Source organism: Mauremys reevesii, linkage group 11 (genome assembly GCF_016161935.1).
Source record: "Mauremys reevesii isolate NIE-2019 linkage group 11, ASM1616193v1, whole genome shotgun sequence".
Lineage (NCBI taxonomy): Eukaryota > Metazoa > Chordata > Testudines > Geoemydidae > Mauremys > Mauremys reevesii.
In genome coordinates, this window is record NC_052633.1 from 37,323,773 (window position 1) to 37,346,729 (window position 22,957).

General features: G+C 42.1%; 1 protein-coding gene and 1 long non-coding RNA gene across 4 annotated transcripts in view; one reads left to right on the forward strand and one right to left on the reverse strand.

Moving 5' to 3' along the window:
* SP9 (Sp9 transcription factor) overlaps window positions 1-22,957 on the reverse strand; it is a 50,572-nt gene that overhangs the window by 18,403 nt on the left and 9,212 nt on the right. The window contains exon 2 of one of the 3 annotated variants that reach the window (XM_039495897.1): window positions 13,805-13,880. The exons of the other annotated variants lie outside the window; for them this stretch is intronic. The gene's annotated coding sequence lies outside the window, so the exon portion shown is untranslated. The remainder of the gene's footprint in view (window positions 1-13,804; window positions 13,881-22,957) is intronic. 3 annotated transcript variants of the gene reach the window in all.
* Window positions 3,726-9,276, forward strand: LOC120375168. The gene is made up of 3 exons (XR_005586479.1): window positions 3,726-3,856; window positions 5,738-5,856; window positions 7,864-9,276. It is a non-coding gene; the product is annotated as an uncharacterized LOC120375168 (long non-coding RNA).

A 22,957-nucleotide genomic window follows, 5' to 3' on the forward strand; every position in this document is an offset into this window, starting at 1 on the left:
ATCATGGAGCAGGTCCTCAAGGAATCAATTCTGAAACACCTAGAGGAGAGGAAAGTGATCAGGAACAGTCAGCATGGATTCACCAAGGGCAAGTCATGCCTGACTAACCTAATTGCCTTCTATGACGAGATAACTGGCTCTATGGATGGGGGGAAAGCAGTGGACATGTTGTTCCTTGACTTTAGCAAAACTTTTGATACCGTCTCCCACAGTATTCTTGCCAGCAAGTTAAAGTAGTATAGACTTAATTAATGGACTATAAGATTGATAGAAAGCTGGCTAGCTTGTCGGGCTCAACGGGTAGTGATCAATGGCTCCATGTCCAATTGGCAGCCAGTATCAAGTAGAGTGCCTCAAGGGTCAGTCCTGGGGCCAGTTTTGTTCAATATCTTCATTAATGATCTGGTGGGTGGCGTGGACTGCACCCTCAGCAAGTTTGCAGATGACACTAAACTGGGAGGAGTGGTAGATACACTGGAGGGTAGAGATAGGACACAGAGGGACCTAGACAAATTAGAGGATTGGGCCAAAAGAAATCTGATGAGGTTCAAGTGCAGAGTCCTGCACTTAGGACGGAAGAATCCCATGCACTGCTACAGACTAGGGACCGAATGGCTAGGCAGCAGTTCTGCAGAAAAGGATCTAGGGGTTATAGTGGACAAGAAGCTGGATATGAGCCAACAGTGTGCCTTTGTTGCCAAGAAGGCTAATGGCATTTTGGGCTGTATAAGTAGGGGCATTGCCAGCAGATCAAGTGACGTGATCATTCCCCTCTTTTTGACATTGGTGAGGCCTCATCTGGAGTACTGTGTCCAGTTTTGGGCCCCACACTACAAGAAGGATGTGGAAAAATTGGAAAGAGTCCAGCGGAGGGCAAGAAAAATGATTAGGGAGCACATGACTTATGAGGAGAGGCTGAGGGAACTGGGATTGTTTAGTCTGCAGAAGAGAAGAATGAGGGGGGATTTGATAGCTGCTTTCAACTACCTGAAAGGGGGTTCCAAAGCGGATGGATCTAAACCATTCTCAGTGGTAGCAGATGACAGAACAAGGAGTAATGGTTTCAGGTTGTAGTGGGGGAGGTTTAGGTTGGATGTTAGGAAAAACTTTTTCCCTAGGAGGGTGGTGAAGCACTGGAATGGGTTACCTAGGGAGGTGGTGGAATCTCCTTCCTTAGAGATTTTTAAGGTCAGACTTGACAAAGCCCTGGCTGGGATGATTTAGTTGGGAATTGGTCCTTCTTTGAGCAGGGGGGTTGGACTAGATGACCTCCTGAGGTCCCTTCCAACCCTGATATTCTATGATTCTACGATAGAGTTTAATAGAGCACACTTGATAAGCAGAAGTTTGGCAACTTTTTTATTTACCAGAAATTATAGATGATAACCTCAAGTTTGCGAGAACTTTTAGACACAGTACTCATTTTAGTGACTATTTACATGACAATATTTAGGGCTGTTTAAATTAGGAGAACTTTACTTTTCAGCACCTTCCTAGTGAGGGTTCTGTTGGTATTCACAGACACATGCACTCAGACAAACTTCCACTTTCACACCCTAACCTTAAATAGGCAGGGACATCTCCCAGTTAAGAAAAACAAAAGGCTCAAATAGAAAAAGGAAAAATAAGATAATGATTATAAAAGAGGGAGGCATTTGCAAACTTTTCAGCTCCCATAGTTTTCTGAACTGTCCTGGAGTAGGAAATGAAACTTCAGTCAAGGAGCCAGACAGTGATGTTCTGCTAGCACAGTGCTTCTTGCTAGTGGGCCTCCTCTGGGTGCAGGGAGACTGGGCAAAGGCTGTGGTGGCCTCTTTGTTGATGTTGCGACTTCCTCTCCTCCAAGTAGCCAGTACTGGAGATTCTGGAAATTCAGTCTTCCCATGGGTAGCTTGCTGATCTGGAAGGCAAGGCTTTTCAGTCTTACTCTTGATTTATATGATTTGCAAACCTTGCTCACTCTGCCTTGCAGCACCTTCTTCTTCAGCCAAATCAGGTGTGAGGCTCATCTTGGAATTTAGTCCAGCCAGGTTCTAATTAGGTCATCCTGTGTGAATGTCAACTTGGAAAAGTCTTGCTGAAATCAGCAATGTAAAAATATTTGATGTTTGCATATCACTGACATCTGTGACTCTCCAAAATATCAGAAATCTGGATACATGGGGTAACTTTTGAGGGGGATGGCATGGTCTTATCTGGGGTGAAAAGGTCTTGAGCTGACATTGTGTCACCAGTTTAAGGAAAATTTGAATATAAAAAATCCTATAAAAGTAGCTGGTTGAGAAAGAACTCTAGGAACGACTAGTTACTCAACATTCATCCATCAGCAAAATTTAAAAATATGTTCAAAGTTATGATCAGTTTTATCATCTTCATTTTTTTTCTCTGCAACTAAGCATTTTTATTTATTTATTTATTTATTTATTTATTTACAATATTCTCTTTATTTTGGAAATGGGCTGTAAGTCAAACAGCTTATCTTCTGGAATCTTCATCTTGATTGAGAAAAGTTGGTTTAAATCTATCAAAATGAAACCCACTCAAAACATAAAATTTTGAAGTTTATACACAGTCTGCATTCCCATATAAGTTATTGCTTATGCACTGCCCTCACTCCAGATAGTCACAATTTCCCTGCAGTCTTTGCACATGGAAGTGAGGCTACCAGTAGTACAGATGGCCACCAACATTCATTTATTTCAGAGAGACTGAAATCACGCTGCCTTCAGGAAAGATGACTGCTGCTGTAATATTATGGGGCTGGTCAGGAAACCATGATGAGACAATGGAAAAGGAAGGAGTTTGAAAAGGTGCAGGAGGAGACATAATGTAGGAAAACATGGCAGTAGGAGACTGCGAGGGTGTAGAAGTATGTGGTATGCTGGAGAGAGATGACTCAAGGTTCAGAGAGAGATATTGAGAGGGTGCAAGGAATGGAAGCAGGAGATGACTTAGGGGGCTCCAAGGGAATCCATATGCAGAGGAATTAGGGTACAGGGAGGGAAACTGAGGGGATCCAGGAGAATGGGATTACATGAGACAGACATAAGGGCAGGTAAAAGTGGGTGCAAGATAATGTGAGGCACAGGGAGGGAGAGTGAGAGGAACAGAGGAATGTGTAGAGCAGGAGGAAGACTGCAGAGGTGCAAGGGGACACTGAGGGGTGGCTGAGTGGGAAAATGTGAGGGGTATGATATTGGACAAGAGAAATGTGGGGCAGTTGGGAGACAGACGACTATGGGAGTGCATGGAGAGAGAATGTGAATAGGGGAGGAGAATGGGCAAGAAAAGAATGGAGCTGGGAAAGGAAGAGACAGGATAGTGTCAAGGTGTTGGAGTAGGTGAGGGCAAGTGGATTCTCATTTTGAGTAGCCAGTAGGGAGGCTTGCATTTTCACATATAAATTTAAGGTTGAATTTTGAACCTGAAATGATCACATGCACTTGTGGCTAGCTTTCCCCAGAAGGCTCAAAAACTGGAAGGTAAATAATCCCCTCCCCTCCAAATTAAAAAAATCTGGTTATTAGTAAGAAAATCTCTTGTGTTTTTTTTTTTTTTAAAGGTCTGTCACAGGGTAGCTGGCCCTTTAAGGGAAAAGGAGACCTAGCCCACCTGTGACATTGTTCACTTGTCTCTTCAGGTGGAGAAAATGAAGATGGGTCATGTGATTCAATCAGTCCTAGGGCAAATAAGGGAGAGGCCCAGGGAAGCAGAGAGGAACTGTAGTAAAGGCCTGGATTAGGAAGTTCCTGCAAGAGATCCAGGGAAGCTAGGAGAACAACAGAGTGGGCCGTTGCTTGCTAGTGTTTCTGAGACACAGAAAAGACAACTCAGAGTTTTGGAACCTCTGCTGCGGGTAAGGACTCTAGGTAGGATGGCCTGAGAGTAGCTGCTTGAAGAGTAGGGATATATTCCATCCAGCAGCCTGTCCCAGCCCTTTTTAGCTGAAGAGCAGACTGAAACTGAAAAACTGCCCCAGGCCTGACGGAAGATGCCAAAGCTGAGTATGAACTTTTGTATTGTGTGATAATGGGCTTTATTTTTGGGACTTCGAGGATTGTTTTGAACTGTTGATATTATTAAATCAACCCCCCAAGCAGGGGTGTTAGTCATAAGAAAGCCTTTGTGGATTATTTTTGGGAAACTGAGGTGGGGCTGCTGCATTGTCACCCCTGGCCCCTAGGCTGTCCTCTGAGAGGTGGTGACCCTTTTGCAGGGTTTGACATGATGACTGAACTCTTGTGGATGGAATACTGGTGGAGTATAAATTAATCTGGTTTTAAGTGGAGAAACAGATTTAAAACTGCCTTTGAAACTTTTTTATAAACAAGATGAGCTCCATTGCATGTCTTATCTGAATATAATACTTGCAAGTACTCTTTCTCTTGCATAAGGAGAAAACAAAAAGTAATTGTAACTTTGCTTCTCTGAAGAGAATGTAATTGTTACAGCTGCTTAGTGCTGTGGTACTCCAAAGCTGTAAGGTTATGTCTACACTGCAGTAGTGAGCCTCTCAGCCAGGGTAGACTGATTCACACTAGCTTGAGGTGAGTCAGCGTGCCAAAAATAGCAGTATCAACACTGTGGCATCAGCTGAGGCTCGGGCTAGTCACCTGAGCTCAAACCAAGGGATAGGGATGGGCTTAAGACCCTGGCCTGCTACCTGAGCTGCAATGTCCACACTGCTATTTTTAGTATGCTGACTTGAGCTGACCTAACACAAGTCTGTCTACCCGGGTAGGGAGGCTTGCTCCCAGCTGCAGTGTAGACCTATCCTTGTAGGCAGCTCCAGGTCTTTGACCTACTAACTATGCTTCAATCATAAGGTACTTCAGGGGCCACAGAATATTCCAGCCTGTCCCTTGTTAAGAGCAGGATTAGAAGCTCCAAGGGAGCTCTTAATTACGCAAATATATAATAAAAAGTCTCCAACATTCCAGATCAGGAGCAGGCAGTGAATACATGATCGTCTAGGTGTTCTGAGTTTGCCCACTAATCTATTACCTAAAAATTGCAAATCTGAGGTGTGGTGGGTGTGTAAAAATGTTCTTTATAATTGTATGTCTCTGAAGATATTCTCTTGTAAATAATTTCTCCTTTTCTAAAGATACCACCAGAATTATCACTCCTGGAGAGTAGATTATCCAAAGGAAGCAGCAATTATTACATAAGAGGCTTGGAAAAACACAAGCCTATACCAATAAGGAACATGGCTGTATTTTTGTTCTGTTTTTTGTTTTTTTGGGGTTTTTTTTTTTGTTTTTGTTTTGAAATTTTGTTTGTATGTTTTAATCAGGGAAGGAAACAATGCCCTCCAGAAAACACAACACATCGGGCTTAGCCACTCGGTGACATGTAGCATGCATTCATCCCAGGGAAAAAGATTACTGACCAGCTCTGTAACTGTTGTTCTTCAAGATGTGTTGCACATGTCCATCCTATTTTAGATGTGTGCTTGCCCAGTGCACCAATGTTGGATACTTTTTCCTTTATCAGTACCACTCGGAATGGTATGTGCTCTCCACAGCCTTGTGCTGCTGCACAATCGTATTTCAGGCAGAGCTGGCCCCGACTCCTCTCAGTTCCTTCTTACTGGACTGAATCTGATATATAGGGAAAAGAAGGTGGGTCATGGAATGGATATGTGCAACACCTCTAGAAGAACAACCGTTACAGAACGGGTTAGTAACAATTTTTTTCTTCTTCTGAGTGACTGCATATGTCCTCTCCATTTCAGATGACTCACAAGCAGCTCAGTCCAGAGGTGAGATTTGTAGTCTCTCTGAATAACAACTGAAAGGACTACTTGACCAAAGTTGGCATTGTCTGGAATGCTGAAATATGGCATAATGAGTTGTAAGTGTGTGTACCAATGATCAAATTGCAGCCCTTCAAATGTCTGTTATATGCACTTGAGCTAAAAAAGCTGCAGCAGTTGCCTGAGTTCTTGCCAAGCATGCTACCTTGCTTGATGGGGTGACTTTGACAGTGTCACATAGTACATACATATGCAAGAGGAAATCCATGATGAGATCTTTGTTGAAACTGAAGGCCTTTCATCTTGTCTGCAACTATTTTGAACAGTTGGGGTGATGACCTAACAGTGTGGTTCTATCTACATAAAAAGCTAATACTCTTCTGACATCCAAGATATGGAGTCTCTCATCATCCTTAAGAAAATGAGGCTTAGGAAAGAAAGTTGCTAAGTCAATCTCTTGATTGATGTTGAAATCCAGTATTACTTAGTCACACATCTTGGATGTGGTTATAAGTAAACTTTGTCCTTTATAACAGACTGGGTAAGGAGGGTCAGCTACCAATGCTCACAATGACACCACATTTCTTGCAGAGGTAATAGATACCAAAAATATTACTTTGGATAATATCCAAAATATTGGATAGGTGAAGTGAGGAGTAGGTAGCCATCGGTTCAAAAGGTGGTTCTGTCAACATTGTTAATGCTAGATTCAAGTCCCTGGGAGGAATAGGATCTGCCGCCTGGGGATATAACTTGTCCAGACCCTTTAAGAACCTAATTGACACTGGATTTGAGAATACCTTTCTGCTGTGACCATAAGGAGAATTATTTCCACCTCAACAGGTAAGTGGGTCTAGTAAAAGGCTTTCTGCTATTCAAAAGGATGTTTTGTACATTCCCTGAACACTCTGCCTCCTGAGGTGTTAACTGTGGCGCACCCGAGTGGTAAGATGGAGAGCAAATGGGTTGGGATGCAGGAGTTGACTGTAGTCAAGGGAGATGAGCTCATGTTCTGGAGGTAGTATCAAAGGAGGCCTGATGAAGAGGCTCTATAGAGGAGAGAACCAATGGTGGCAAGGCCAAGCTGGTGCTATGTGGATCATGTGAACGTCATTCTGTGAGAGCTTGGCCAACACCATGGAAGATGGCAGATAGGCACACTAGATTTTTCCTGCTGTTTTGGACAGACCATGTCCATCAGAAAGACCCCTGACTGACCTGCCCTTGAACAGAAGATATGGTGTTTACTGTTGTGCCAAACAGTAGCAAACAAGTCTATGTGAAGGACCACTCCCAATCACCAGGTTAGAAAAATGAGTGTCTCGATATCTGGCCTGAGACCACTCATGATTTCTGCTGAAAGATCTGATCAAGTGATCTGTCAAGCTGTTATGGACCCCAGGAAGATGAGATGCTTTCAGGTTAATCATACTGGTGATACAAAACTCCCAAAGCTGTGTTGTCTCTTGACAGAGACTGTCCGATTTGGTCTCTCCCTGTCTGTCCATGTAGAATGTCACCACAGTGTTGTCTATGGAGACATGCAGAGTCTGTCCCTTGATGTGAGAGACACAAGCCTAACAGGTCAGATGAAGACCCCTCAACTCCCACTCCTTTATGTGGAGAGCTAAATCTTGCTGTGACCATAGACCATGAGTCCATTGTTTATCCCTAAGTGAGCTCCCAAACTTAGAGAAGATGTCTGTAACCAGTTAGTGTGGGTAGGGGAGGGGCAAAGGGAACTCCCGAACATGTGTTGGTTGGATCCATCCACCTGTTCAAGGAGGCTAGCACTCCTGTGGGCACCTGAATGAGCCTGTTTAATTGGAGACAAGCTGGGGAGTACACTGACTTCAACCAGCCCTGCAATTTTCAGAGATGAAGTTTGGCATGCCAAACCACATACATGCAGGAGGCCATTTGCCCCAGCAATCTGAGGCAGCTCCTTGAAGTTGTAATTGGATGGGCTTTTAGGTCTGTGGAAATGGGTAATGTTATCTGGACTGAGGTAGGAAAGCCCTGATGACTGTAGAATTCAAGATCGCCCCTATAAATTCTATCCTCTGAACTGGGGATAAGACTGACTTGTCCTCATTGATCAACAGGCCCAAAACACTGAAGAGAGACCGGATCTTTGCTAGATTGAGTTCTACCTGATTCTTGGACGGACCTCCAGAACCATTTGGATGCCAATGTTGTCAATGCCATCTACATTATTGTTGATTGCTGTGTAATGCACAATATATGTGAGGCCAAAGGTGCGTCAACAGGAGTGGACTCAAAGCACTGCTGGATTGCTGCAATGGTACATGCAACTAGAAACTAAGCCTATCATTACTGGGGCAGAAGCCACACACACGCAGGAAATCAGGGATGCTTTTTGCACCTACATAATGGGTTTGCAGGGTGACATGGATGAATGGGAATGCCATAATATAGACTTTTTACAGTTTTTATGAATTTTACATTTTATAAAAACTGTTGATTTACCTCAACACATAGCTTATGGATTATTGTGATGAGGTTTTTTGTATTGATTTTAATGAAGTCCGATTCTGCATCCTTGTTTGAAAATTCAACACTCTATTTTAAACTTGTAAGTAAATAAGTCATAATTTAAAAATCTTTTAGTCAGACCATCTGCTGTCAAGATGTAAAAGAAGATAAATAAAAACTGCATATTAAGAAACCAGATGGGGGGAAAAAGGACAAAATGGCCAAACTACATACATTGCCACCAGACTATTTTCAGTGTTGGTGTGTCCCCTGTGGCGGTGTTCTCCTGGGCCCTTCTAGTAGGTTTCACATGTGTGGGCTGCAGTTGAACAGGAGTGGAGGAATATACAGAGTACGTTTGACTGTATATGTTCATTGACTGTATATGTTCATTGCCTGTGCCAACTCCAGAATTGCCAGAAGGCTGCATAGGGAGTGGACTCAGAGCATGGAGCTGGTGCTGCAGCTGAAGATAGAGCTTGGTTGCCATGAGACTGAGCAATCTCTGAAACAATTCCTGCTGCTGCATGCTGTCTTCTTCCCTCAGTCTCTTTTCTTGCTCCAGGAACTGGGCTACCAAACTTGTCTCAGGCTGGTCAGCCTCTCTCTATTTTCCTTTCCTTCTTTCTTCTCCCTTTGATAAGAGAGCGGCTCATTGGCTTTGCCAAAAATGTCCAGTGTCACTTGATTCCTGACTCTCTCTTCCTCCTTGTATACTGGTGACAGTCTGCTCCCCCAGGATGCTAGTTTCTTTTTCCTGCCCAGCAGAGGTGGAAGGGCCTGCTAAGGAAAATAAGAGCATATTGTCTGCCCATGAGGCGGGGAAAATATATTTTTACCACTTGCATGGGCTACATCACTTCAAGATCAAAGGATAAGGCATTTTATCATTTTATTTTATTCATACAAAATCATTGCTGAAGCTCCAGCAAGCCAACACACATCACAGTAAGAGGCACGTATCAAAATCAATGAAAAGCATGTATAAATCCCCACGTTTGTTTGTTGGAGGTGGAGTGTTTCTACAAAGGATGCTGTTACTGTCTATCATTTTATAATCCTTTCAGGCAGGGCAAATTCTGGAGGACATCATTGTTCTGGAGCTCCCTGAGTTGAAGTGTGGAAAAAACAGTTACTAATCTGTTCTGTGACTTGTTTTTTGAGATGTGTTGCCTAGTGCACTAGCATCAGAGATTCTGCCCTTAGCAGTACTCATCAGACAGCACATGTGCCCTCTGATGCCTTGTGCTGCTGTGTGAAGGTATAAAGGGTGGGGCCACTTCTGGCTCCCTCCTCAGTTCCTTTTTACTGAACAGAGTCCAATATTGAGAGGAAGGTGGGTTGGTCATGTAATGGACATGTGCAACATATCTTGAAGAAAACAGTTTCAGAACAGGTTAGTACCTCCCCCCCCACACACACTTTATGTGCTTGCGAATGTCCATTTCATTGCAGGTGACACACAAACAGTTCAGGTATTCTCTGATCCCAGCTCTGGACTGAACAATGATTCAAGGAGTACACATCCAAACTCTGCTTGTGGACCCAGGGTGATCTGTAACTGCTCTGGCAGCATAGCCAGATTCATGACTGGCATCAGCACCAAGGTTATTTCAGCTACTTGATTTAGCAGATGCAGTCTCTTCTGCAGTGGTGCCTCTGACTTAGGGGTGTGCCATCCTCACTCAGCAGATTGTTATGCAGCATTGTGGGTTCTGTGCTTGCCACAGTTCTTAATACTCAATAAGATTCCTCATAGAAGAGGCAGGTGGTAGACAGGGAGCTCCCTGAGGTGCAGTTGGCTTCATGGTAGTTAGTCTTCAGCTGCTTGACTTGCTCCTGGCACTGATAGGTAGTTGGGTGGATCCTCTGGCACCAGCCTTGCCAAGATACTTTTGTACACATGGTCATTTCTGGTGTTCTTGCTGAAGTCAAATGTTTTGCTTTCCTCACACCACATTATTACCAGAATTCAGCTGTATTCCTCTGGCCAGCTAGTAGGGCCCTTGATATAGGACTTCTTGTTAGTGCTGGCTATAGCTAACGCATGGAAGTGTTAACTGTTTCCAGTTGAACAGTCAGTGTGGAATGAAGGATTAAACATCGAGCAGAGCTGTATTTGAATCAAGAGGTTGTATCCTGTTTCTGGGAATTGAGTGGGAAGATTGGGATGGAAGGGCCAGGATAGCATTGGTGGACTCTCCAGGCACGAGCATGGCTCTAGTTATATCCACACTGCAAAATGAGTGGGTTTAGACCTATGCCACAGACTTGAGTCCTGAGAGATTTCTGGTGTGAGTCAGAAGATTATTTTTTGTGTGTCTGTGTGTGTGTGGGGGGGGGGGGTCAGTAGCAGGGTTTGAGCTCAAACATGTGTCATGCAGTGTAGACCTACATATGTACTCTCCATATCATGAGCAAAAAACTGGTCACCTCTCATTCAGGTAAGTGGTGAAGATGTCTACTCCTCTTCTACCAGAGGAGATCTAATCCTTTAACCGCCTGTTAGGGATCCTGTGTGAGAGTGCAACAGGGCACACCGACCAATTAAAACAAGCTACAGGTCTAGCACTTGCCCATTCTCAGTGGAAATCTGGGTGTTGTCATTTCCAAACTGATGGAAGATATAGGTCTCACCAGGGGTGCTGGGAATGGAAGCCCTACATAGGTAACTCTTGCTTCAAAACAAGAGGAACCTGGAAGGAGCACATCCTGTGGTGGGGCTCTTCAGTCAAAGGACCTGTGAAAGAATCTAGGAGCTGGTTAGGAGGAAGGGTCTGAGAAGAGGTTTAAAGTAACAGCCAAATAGCTAGGTAAGTGCCTCTATGTGAGGGTCTTTTGACCAGCTGTTAAGAAATCCCAAGAAGGAAAGCCAAGGGGCTGTAATAGGGCCAAGGAAAATACCCTTGCAGGAAGAGTTCACAACTGAATCAAGTGCCCATTTTGTCATCTAGGGCCCAAGGCTGGAATCCTTTTAAGAGTGAGGACAGCAGCTCTACTTCAGATATAGGGGACCACTGGAGGATGCCTTTATTATAACCCAGAGGCAATAGAGGTTTGGCACCTGAGGCGGGGAGCTCAAATGATGCCCCCATGCCCCCTTGCTTGGGCCAAAACTTTGAAAGGTCTCAATTCTGCCTTCTTCTTATTCTTCTCCTCTCATGGTACTGCTCTGCTACCTACTCCAATAAAGGAGAACTAAAAAAATGCCTTGTTCAAAAATTGTAAGTAACACTTAACTTTCAAATGCCTGAACAGCAAATGTAACGTTTCTTGTCTGCATAATAAACACAGGCATTTTTATCTGTTTGAAAAATCAAAGTGGTGCTTTCCGTGCCTTCTTGCTTGCAAAGATTTGAACTACTTCCGGATGAAGGTCCACAGTCTGGGCCAACTCATACTCTATTGAGATGGTTGCAAGGCCGACCTACCTCTCTTGTGTCATTGTGGAGCGTAGATGTGTTTTTTATTAACTTCAGCTTGGAGAAGCTGCGTTCTCCACTGGCAACTGTTACAGGAAGTGTTAGAAGTATGCGTAGAGCAACTAAAGCATTTGGAAAGAGGGTGGTCATCTTATTAGTGCACATATATCCAGAACAGCCTTTGGAGTTGATCCTCCTGAAAAGTATGTTGAAAGGGCTTTCAGTTCATGAAACTCAAGGGACAGCATATAGTCTATTATAATTTTTTTTTTAAGTATCACGAATTTGAAATTATTGTTCTCAGCAATGAATAGCTATTGTCCAGTCAGATGCTTAAGAAATCTAGAATTTACATTTGGTTTCCATCATATCTCTGACAATGTAACTAATTTAACTTAATTAATTCTTCTATCACTTACAGTTTTCCCTTAATGTGTTAAGTTATTCTAAGCATTCAGTACACCTTTTTAAATCAGCTACAGAACCTCAAATAGAACAGTTCTGTTGTGATCTTAACTTTTTAAATAAGCATGTTGAAGTCCATACTTCCTGTATGTAAAATCCTAACATATTTCCATAAATTAGTAGCTATTTTTGTAAACATTACAAAGTGGTGATATATTTTTACCTCTTTGTTCAAAGACATTTTAGAACTAGAGCTTATTGTTCAACCTGAATAGCATTTTGGAACCAGTATCCTAAGACATAGATATTGTAAGATAAAGTGTGAATTAAGGCATGATAGAATAGTCACCAATGGATTACAAAATATATTTAAAAACAAAACCCATTTTTTACAAACATGTTACAGACTCTGCTGTGGCACTGTATGCTCTAAAAGCTGTGGATACATTTTAGAAAACACTGATGAAGCCATTACGGCTCCATCCATTTGTTCATAGTATATATCATTATTCAAGAAATTTAAGAACCATAATGATGGAAAATCACACAGAAAGAAAAGAAAAGAAACATGGACTTTGTCAGAAACAAGGGCTACATTTTTATTCAAGAGGTCCATAATGATGGAAAATCACAGTGAAAGGCAGAGACAAAACAGGGATCCCATAAAGAACATGACACACCACAGTAGTACAAGTAGGAGAACTGTCATAGCAAGTGCATAAAAATAAAGACAACAAAATTAACTAGAGAAGAACTGGACTAGGGAATGAAATACAAAACAGAAACAAATCACAGCAAATGCTGAAGATTAATTTCAAATAATCTACTGACAAGAAGCTAGGAGACAAGCTACATCAATATTAATGAAGCTGAAATAGAACTCCAAACCACAACCACAAAATGATACACAAAGTATTTTCTTTTAAATAGATTGTAGATTGGATCACAGGGCCATCAGAAAAATGAACAGAATTCATAAAAAAAAAAAATCATTGCATGGCTAGCAGTGTGATAAACAATTACAACATAAATCCTAAAGATAAACTATAGAAAGATCATGGTAAAAAAGCAACAACACTTTTTCAACAATTTATAGGTGGGTAGGGAATAAGAGAAGAATTTATTTTGACACCTAACACTATGCTGACAATTTAAAGGATCTTGCATAGCTTTAAGTCAGCTGGGATTCTCAAAACTGCCCAAGAGAGTTGGGCATCCAGCTTCTATTAACAAACTCCCTTAGGCAAGTTTGAAAATCTCACCCATTATTCTCTGCAGTCAGCCACAAATCCTCTGCAAGAATATATCCCACTTTATGGTTTCATTATACTTCAGGAAAGAACTTATTTATTGTTCCCAACATTGAAAGGAAAAAGGATAAATAGATATTCTATACAGATTGGCAATTAGAACTCTGAGCAGCCATGGAATTAAATATTCCTGCCAATATTATTTAAGCTACCCCACTCACATTAGGCAGCCATGACTATAGGCTATAGGGCTTTCAGGGATTCTTGACATGACAAATTTCTGCCCCATGAACTAGTCCTTCCCTTCTAGTTACATAGCATATAGTTAGAGATGAGTGGTGATTTCTGAAAAAGACTTGTACAAATGCATAATTTCTCAGATGATGATATCAAGAATCCTGTGAATTGTAACTAGCATATCAGACATTCTAAGAACTGCTTTGGCTAGAAAGCAGACCAAATGAGTACTTTACCTGATAAAGACAATTCTCATCAGAAAATTCCTTGTGACAAGCTTAGTTCTGGTGGTGTGGTGCTGCAATCCGTTTGCTGTTACATATGTAAAACAGATCATGTCATTTTATGGGTTTTGTATCTTTCACAGCAATGACCACAAAAGGGTTCCTTCCTAGAACAAGTTACCATTGTTTTATCCTTCCCACTTCAGAAGGCCATTATCTATTCCCTTTCAGCATCCATATACAACAGAATATTCAAAGACTAAGCATAATACATTGTTATAAGCAGCACAACAATCTTAGTATAACCACTGACTTTTAAACAAAAGTTTTACTTAAAACAATGGCATGATAGGTTGACAATGCCTTACACACACAAATGTAATTGGATTGCATGTGTCCCTAAGGGGAAAAAAGAGTGCTTGTGACAGCTATGTGTTTTTGCTTTTCTTTACAGAGGCCGCAGAGGGGAAGCTATAATTAAACCTTAAATTTAGGATAAGTCTTCACTTTACCCATATTTGGGCTCCTGGGTCTGGAAATCCAGATTAGCCAAGCCTGGGTATGTGCATCCAAGGACTAAGCCACTCTCAAGTCTTACCCTTGTAGTTGTGTCCACACTGTTACTGTACTAACCTGGGTTAGGCATTAAGATTTCTAGGGTGATATCACATGGTTCTTAGTGCTGCACTGCTCTATTAATTGTTTCCTAGGGTATTGTGGGTGAACTTCTGTCCTTCCCTGGCCCCTGTGAGCAAGTGTTCTTAGTGCACTGGATCAGTAAACTAAAACATTTCCAACTTGGCATGTATCAAATTGCTTGTGGGGATGTTTCAGCAAGGGATGGATCCAGCTCAGGATGATGACCTGTTCCAGCTGTTGACATTAATGAAATACTCATTTGCGGAACATCAGATGAATGCAGGGCATGAGACATGGTACAGGGCAATGTGGCAGCAGCTTGTCACCTTAAGAAGGCAGCAGTGTGCCTTGATGAGGAGATCATGCAAGTTGCCTGCAGACATGGTGGAGTGGAGACAACTGATGCTCGGCCTGATAGCTGTGGATTCCACCTATGTTGACTGGTGGTTCTGCAACAGGACCACAGGCACAGAGCGGTGGCAGTACGTCATCCTGCAGACCTGGGATGACCAGATGTGGGTACAGAACTTCCACATGAGTAAGGACAGCATTGAGGAGCTTCTCTGGTTTTTCAGCACCAGGAGATGCAGATGAGAGATGCCAGACCAGTCCAGAAGTGGGCTGCTATCTGGACAGTGGCTACCCTACACTAACTACAAGTCTGCGAGTAATCAATTTGGTATTGGTGAGTTACTGTTGGTACTGTAGTGATGGAGGTGTGCTGTGCTTTACTTATGGGTGGTGAAGGTTGCTAATATCCCCAAAATAATGGCTGGTTTTGAACAAATGTGATTCCCAAACTGTGCAGGGGCCACTGATGGTGCACATGCCCATTGTCTGCCCCTGCAGCTGGTATACATAAATATGTAAACTGGAATGGACACTACTCATTATGCAAGCTCTGGTTGACTAAAGAGGCAGGTTCATGAACACTAACATCGGAGGCCCTGGAAGGTTGTGTGATGCCAGGTTAATAATCTCTACTTTGCCAGTATGGTAATAATAGGAGATATACCAATCTCCTAGAACTGGAAGGGACCTTGAAAAGTCATCAAGTCCAGCCCCCTGCCTTCACTAGCAGGACCAATTTTTGCCCTGGATCCCTAAGTGGCCCCCTCAAGGATTGAGCTCACAATCCTGGGTTTAGCAGGCCAATGCTCAAACCACTGAGCTATCCCTCCCCCATGCTATAATACATGAGTAGTTGCATATTTAAATTCCCCCCCCTCTGCTTGGAATCCATCTTGGATCATACAAGTCCAGGGAGGAGGGCGAGAAGAAGGAGGGCCAGGGAAATGGCATTTTGTCTGCCTTCCTCTGAAGCAAAACCCACCCCACAGCACACAATATTCACACAAAAATAATGAGATTGGTCATAAACTGGCAAAGCTGTCCTACCTATGTTATAATATCCCCCCAATTGCCAAGCTATCTGGAGTGGCCCAAAAATGTGGGTGCTATCCCCAGGGCAGACTGTTAAAACCAGGGCACAAACCCCAAATTGGTTATGTGTTCTAAAATTAGATTTCATCAACCACATATTAAGTGTGAACTCCTCAAGCACTATAACAGACTTAAAATGGAGTCACAGACAGTCCCCTCAGGCACTCTAGTTTATCTTGCCACCCAGGCAAGGCTGCCTTTGTGAGAGATGGTCCCTCACATGAAAAATAACAATATTCAGTCACAAAGGACCAGTGACTCAGCCCAAGTCAATTTCACCTCAGATCACACATCAAAGACCATGCCTGTAGCCAATCCTGTCATAAACTAACTAAAGATTTATTAATTAAGAAAAGGAAACGAGTTATTTACAAGGTTAAAACAGGCAAACACACACTCAAATGAGTTAGTCTTAGATTCCAAAACATAACAGCAGCTGCTATAATGTGCAAGTTCTGTATGTCCATTAGGGCTATCCCAACCTATGCAGCTTGGGGATCCTTTGCTTATGGTTAGAAATATTACCCTCTGCAAGTTCCAAGCAGCAGAGTGATACATTTCCTTCTGGTCAGGAATTTTTATTCCCTTCTCCCAGAGTTAAAACTGTGGTGAGATGAGGGTTTGTGCACATCTCATAACACAAGAACTATGGGTCACCAAATGAAATTAATAGGCAGCAGGTTTAAAACAAACAAAAGGAAGTATTTTTTCATACAGTGCACAGTCAACCTGTGGAACACCTTGCCTGAGGATGTTGTGAAGGCCAAGTCTATAACAGGGTTCAAAAAAGAACTAGATAAGTTCATGGAGGATATTTCCATCAATGGCTATTAGCCAGGATGGACAGGGATGGTGTCCCTAGCCTCTGTTTGTCAGAAGCTGGGACTGGGGATTGATCATTTGGTGATTACCTGTTCTGTTCATTTTCTCTGGAGCACCTGGCATTGGCCTCTGTCGGCAGACAGGATACCAGGCTAGATGAACCTTTGGTCTGACCCAGGATGGCTGTTCTTATGTCCCCTCTTAATGGATACTGGGGAACGATCAATGAAGTCTTCTGTCCACTGATGTTCCACAATGGTTTCTCTGGTGTCTCTAGGCCTTCTTTTGTTGGGCAGGAGATGACACCTCTTATGGTAAACTAGTATTTCACACTTGATAATGCTTCTCTCCTGACTATGGGGGTTTCCAGTTTCATAGCAAACACTTTTATAGTTACAAAGCACACACTTATATCTGTACCTCATAATATAAAGGTAATATTTAAGTAAGATTAATGCATGCAGCAGCTCACCAGCTTTTCATAAAGTCCAAACACTAAATACATTCTTGTAAACAATATGTTTTAACAAAACCAACAAAGAGGTGAGCCAGGCTGGTTTTCAGCAATGCACTTGTGTTAACTCTGCAGTGAAGACCTACCCACAGCAATCACATCATCCAGCACAGAAAGGGAACCATTTTTTGAATGTGGAATATGGAAACTCTTTGCATCTCATAGCAATACTGCACCACAACTTAGATTAGGAAGTGAAAAATATTTTTCCAAATTAAATCACTGGGAAAATATTAGTTGTGAGTGCAGCTTTACTGCTCTGCTAACTTTTTCTCAGATGGAGAATTAGGAAGTAAGCTACAACGTAGCTGAGATGGCTCTGTTCTAAACAATTAGATGCAGCAAAATAGTTACATGATCCTCTCCTAAAAATGAGAACACTGCCGTGAAATTTAAAATAATATTGTCCAAGGGTTCAGCTGCAAGCTGAATGACTGGAATTTTCATGATACAGGGACTAAAACTTGTCTTGCGATTGATTCCTGTGAAAATATTAAACTAGAGGATTCCCTGAGCTATTGGGTTCTACACAAACTTTAGGCTTTTATGTGTTCAAATCTTTGTCTGTAAATTAGCCTTTCTACCTACATCACTGTCACCCCAAGGGTAGAATGGGTACCTAGAGCCCATTCTTCTAGGATTGCCGTGCTCATATCATATTCCTGAATGTTACTGAGTTGTACACCCACTTGATCACCCTAACAATGTAGTTGCACATCAGGCAGTGCCTCTGGGACATGATCGCTGCCTCAAACTCCCTAGACTTTTATACATCTTTTCTCAACAGTGGAATTTCTCCACCAAGATGCATACTATCTTCCCCACTAACTTCTTTCTTACCTACATAGCTATGATGCTCTTTGCTGCTCTAATGAGTAAGGCTACAGGAACATGTCACAGCTCCTTTGAGTGTACTACACTGACCTCTGATAGCATCCAGCCAGTTTTAGTCTCCATCATTATTGTAGAAGTGCTATCTTTAAAGTGACACAGCTGTTGTAATCTTGTAAGAACTCCAGCTGACATGGGTAAGGTTGCAGCCTGTTCCAGATCTTAAAGCACTCTTCTGTATTTAGTATTTTGTGAATAATGTCCCTTTTTCAGCTATTGTCCTTGAGTAACTTTCTTTTCCCCACATCCCAGAAATAGAGACTAATGATGTAAAAGTAATAGTCAATGGTATCATAACATGTTAAAGTGTATCAAAAATACTAAGGAAAAAAATTACTCAATGATGCCCTTCAAAGTGTGTTTTGTTTTTTCATTTTACAATCTTTTCTCAAATTACATACAGTGACAGCTGCAGCGGCACCGGAGCCAGCAAACAGGGGAGTTTGAGTGGGAGTTCTGTTGGAGGAGAAGGTATTTGTATCTGTAGAGGCTGGTAGGGGCAGTGTGCTGGGAGAGAAGCTGAGCCCTGAATAGGGGGCGGGGCTTCTCTGATTAGGGGTCCTATAAAGGTTGCCAGCCAGTCAGGCAGCGGCAGAGGAGCCAGCAAACAGAGCTGTAAACAAGGGACTTTGTGTGGAAGTTTGAGGGGAAGACTAGGAGAACCAGGCAGAGGAACAGACAGGCTAGTGAAGTGGGCAGTTCTGGTCTGCCATGTTTAAGAAGGATGAATTCAAACTGGAACAGGTACAGAGAAGGGCTACTAGGATGATCTGAGGAATGGAAAACTTGTCTTATGAAAGGAGACTCAAAGAGCTTGCCTTGTTTAGCCTAACCAAAAGAAGGCTAAGGGGAGATATGATTGCTCTCTACAAATATATCACAGGAATAAATACCAGAGAAGGAGAGGAATTATTTAAGCTCAGTACCAATGTGGACACAAGAACAAATGGATATAAACTGGCCATCAGGAAGTTTAGACTTGAAATTAGATGAAGGTTTCTAACCATCAGAGGAGTGAAGTTCTGGAACAGCCTTCCAAGGGGAGCAGTGGGGGCAAAAGACATATCTGTCTTCAAGACTAAGCTTGATAAGTTTATGGAGGGGGATGGTATGATGGGATAGCATAATTTTGGCAATTAATTGATCTTTGACTATTAGCAGTAAATATGCCCCATGGCCTGTGATGGGATGTTAGATGGGGTGGGATCTGAGTTACTACAGAGAATTCTTTCCTGGGTGTCTGGCTGGTGAGTCTTGCCCACGTGCTCAGGGTTTAGCTGATCGCCGTATTTGGGTCAGGAAGGAATTTTCCTCCAGGGCAGATTGGCAGAGGCCCTGGGGTTTTTTCGCCTTCCTCTGCAGCGTGGGGCACGGGTCACTTGCTGGAGGATTCTCTGCGCCTTGAAGTCTTTAAACTATGATTTGAGGCCATCAATCACTCAGAGATAGGTTAGGGGGTTGTTGCGGGAGTGAGTGGGTGAGATTCTGCTGCCTGCATTGTGCAGGAGATCAGACTAGACGATCACAGTGGCCCCTTCTGACCTTAAAATCTATGATTCTATTATTGTGTCAAAGAGTAGTTTTTACTTCATCGCTCATGGACTGTGTTTGAATCTTTTCCAACCCCACTGATTCAATTTATCAGAACCCTATCATAGTCCTTCTCTTCCCTAAAATATACTGGATCCTATGGGAGTGACTCTTCACTGCCAGGACCTGGTATAGTCATGTACACCTATACATAGTGATTGATAAGTGCTGCCAAACCATTTGTTTGCTAGCATTTGTAATAACTTCGCACAGTTGCTAATGACTACACCAGATGCATGACAGTGGAGTATCAGGCTCTATCTGTAAACACCTGTATGCTCAGCTTTTCTTTTGGTTTTGTTTTTTGAACAAATTGGAGAGTTTTAAGATGTCACTATAACTATACTAGTATTCTCTGAAGTAAGGCATTTTTCACTTGAAAAGAGTTGAATGTACAGTAGTCTCGGCCCACTTGAGTTTGGGAGCCTTGCTTTCCCCTAAAACCAATTCTGAGTGCAATTTATCAAAACAAAACCTGTGTTAATCATGCTTTGTAGAAGAAATAGGAAGGCAATATACAAAAGTAGTGCTCTTCCATCAAATTACAATGCCACTGACATTTGTATTGCCATGTAGCAGGTCACCCCCATTGAGTCGCTTTGAAAACAAAACAGGCACTAATCTTCCCAGTGTGGGTTTTCTTCCTGCCTACAACCTTGACTCTTCTTCGTGGCAAAGTCCAAACAAATTAAAGAATCTTATAACACAGCTCAAACAAGATATCCCCTCTGTAGACCTCTCTGTCGGGATTTCAGACTCTTTTCACCTAAGATCTGGCAATTACAGTCAGTGTCTAGTAATAGAGTTCAAACTCTGATTTAAAAAAAATTGCACCGCCACAGGGTTTCTTCCTCCCAGGTATTCACGCTGGGTTGCTGACTCTCCTCGGAGAGCTGGTGGGTACAAAAGTGTTGAACAGAGTACTGTAACAAAACCATCCCCTCCCTGGGGTTTCCTCCTTTCCAGCATTCCTATCGGGGTTCCTGAATTCTCCAGAAATCTGGAAATATAGCGCAGACACCATTTTCCCTGCCTCTATAAGACATCAGCTCCCACTTTTTCCACAGTGTCTGCATTCTAAGAGCAGGAAGTGGCTCCAGTTCCCAGCACTAAGTAGAATGGACAGTGGTTTTGTCTTTAAACCACCAGCTGATACTTTGAGACCACTTCCTTTCTCCTAACCACTGTTTCTTTTGTGCCCTGGTGATCCATTTGTAGGAACAACCCTGGAAAAGGTTAGAATGGCCCTTGAGCCCTCTGCCGCCTTAAAGGGTTAGTATATCCCACTGCCTGCCTCCCAAAACGTACATTATTTTCTTTGCTTTTTTATGTAAGTTGGTACTTGCTCCTATACTACCCTCTTGCTGGGCTAATGAAACAGTTTGGAAACTGGGCCTGTAGTTTTGTTATTTCTCAGATACTTCCCCTTCAGCTATTTTTTTTCTCTCTGGTAGACTTTCTTCTTTGCTATTCTCACCACAAAAATCACAATCACCTCTGTTTTAAATTTTGAATTGCAGTGAAGTTGCCAGTCAAATAATCTAGCAATAGGCACTACTATGTCAGCGGTCCAGATCTGATAGTCTCTATCCATCCTTTGCTTCTGGCCTTCCGGGGGCTGGGAGCACTGCAGAAGCTATGGAAAAGACACCTTATGTAACTGTAACAAATTTTGTGGCTAATTTAGGAGCAGCACTGCTGACTGCCGCTCCTACATTCTGCATTTCTTAGTAGGGAGGACAATGAGCACAACACAGAACCATGAGAGTGAGTGGAATAAATATAAAACACCAAGTATAAATTGTAATACAAAAAATAGGACTTAATTGAGGATGCATCCTGAAATGGAACTGGATGACTCCAGGGAATAAAAAAATATAATCACTTAGAAAAATTACTATTCTAGGGAGCAATTCAGCCAGGTGATGAGTGCTCTTAAACTCTGCTGAAGTCAATGAGTGTTGAAGGCGCTCACCACCTGTCTGAATTGTGCCCTGAATAGTACTTTTTAAAATGTCCATGTTTTCATTCCAAAGAGCCATCCAATTCCCTTCAGGTGGCCAGATACCCATACCAGCCAGGACTGAGGGCATGCAAAGGCATCATTGCCCCTCCAACCCTGTTGGCTGCACTTGGCACTGCTTAGTCACAGCAAGGGTCAGCATCTCTATATTTACTCTTTCAGTTCTATGAAACCTCTCATTTTTGCAGCTGATGGTGATTTTGGAGTAAATATATGTTCTAGGCAGCAAAAGGCAAAGAGTATGTTAGTGGTACAAACCATAAGGTGTTTGAAGTATTACCCTGCCTTAAAGATTGTTTTTAATTGAGTAGAGTTGCTGGAAGACTGTTTGACTTCTGCACGTGTTTTAGTTGTACAATAAGCTATACTTCTGCAGTACTTTTATGCTGCAGAGTGAAGTTGTCTTTGAGGTCACCTCTATCTAGATACTGTTTTTCTCCACTTTTACAACAAATTAGATATATTATTATGAATTAATTTAAAATACATTTGTCAGTGTATACTGCAGCTTTCATCAATATCAAAGAGCTGTACAGAAAAGTACTCAACACACTGTTTTAAAAAAAATCACTTGAAAACAGAAATATTTTAAAATTAACCTTAAAAATAGGAAGAGAATAATTGGTGTGAATGTTATATTGCAATGATAGACCCCAACCTTTCAAACTCTTAACTGTTTAACTTTTCTACTATAATTAGCCCCACTGAAATAGCAGCAGTGGCAAGGATCTCTCTCACTCTCTCAGTTCATCGATACTCCCAGCTATCAGGACTAGTGTTGTATGTATTGTAGGATCCCTATAAATGTTCTTCCCTGATTTAATGCAGCCTGTGGGAGGGATTTGGTTTATAAATAGACTATTCTAATTTTTGAATGCCTTTGCTACAACACACAGCTCCTGGCATAGAGAAGCATCCAGAAATAGGAAAATTTAAGTCAAAGAAAGAGAAAAAGGAGAGAGATGTGAGCACTTTCCAAACTGCCCTCCTTAAAGTAAGAAGAAAATTAAAAAAAGCAAAGGGAAAAACAAACCCTGCTATTGAAGAGTTGTCTGGAATAGAGAATTTGAGGTCCCCTGTCACACACGTATATGACTGATGAAGTACAAATATGAAGTTTATAACATAAATCAACAAAAAATAACTGAGTACAATGTGTCAACAGCAAGCATATACCAAAAAAACCTTAAAGATCAGCCAATGTTAAAACAGAAAACTAAACATGTTCATATAGTGGCCATAA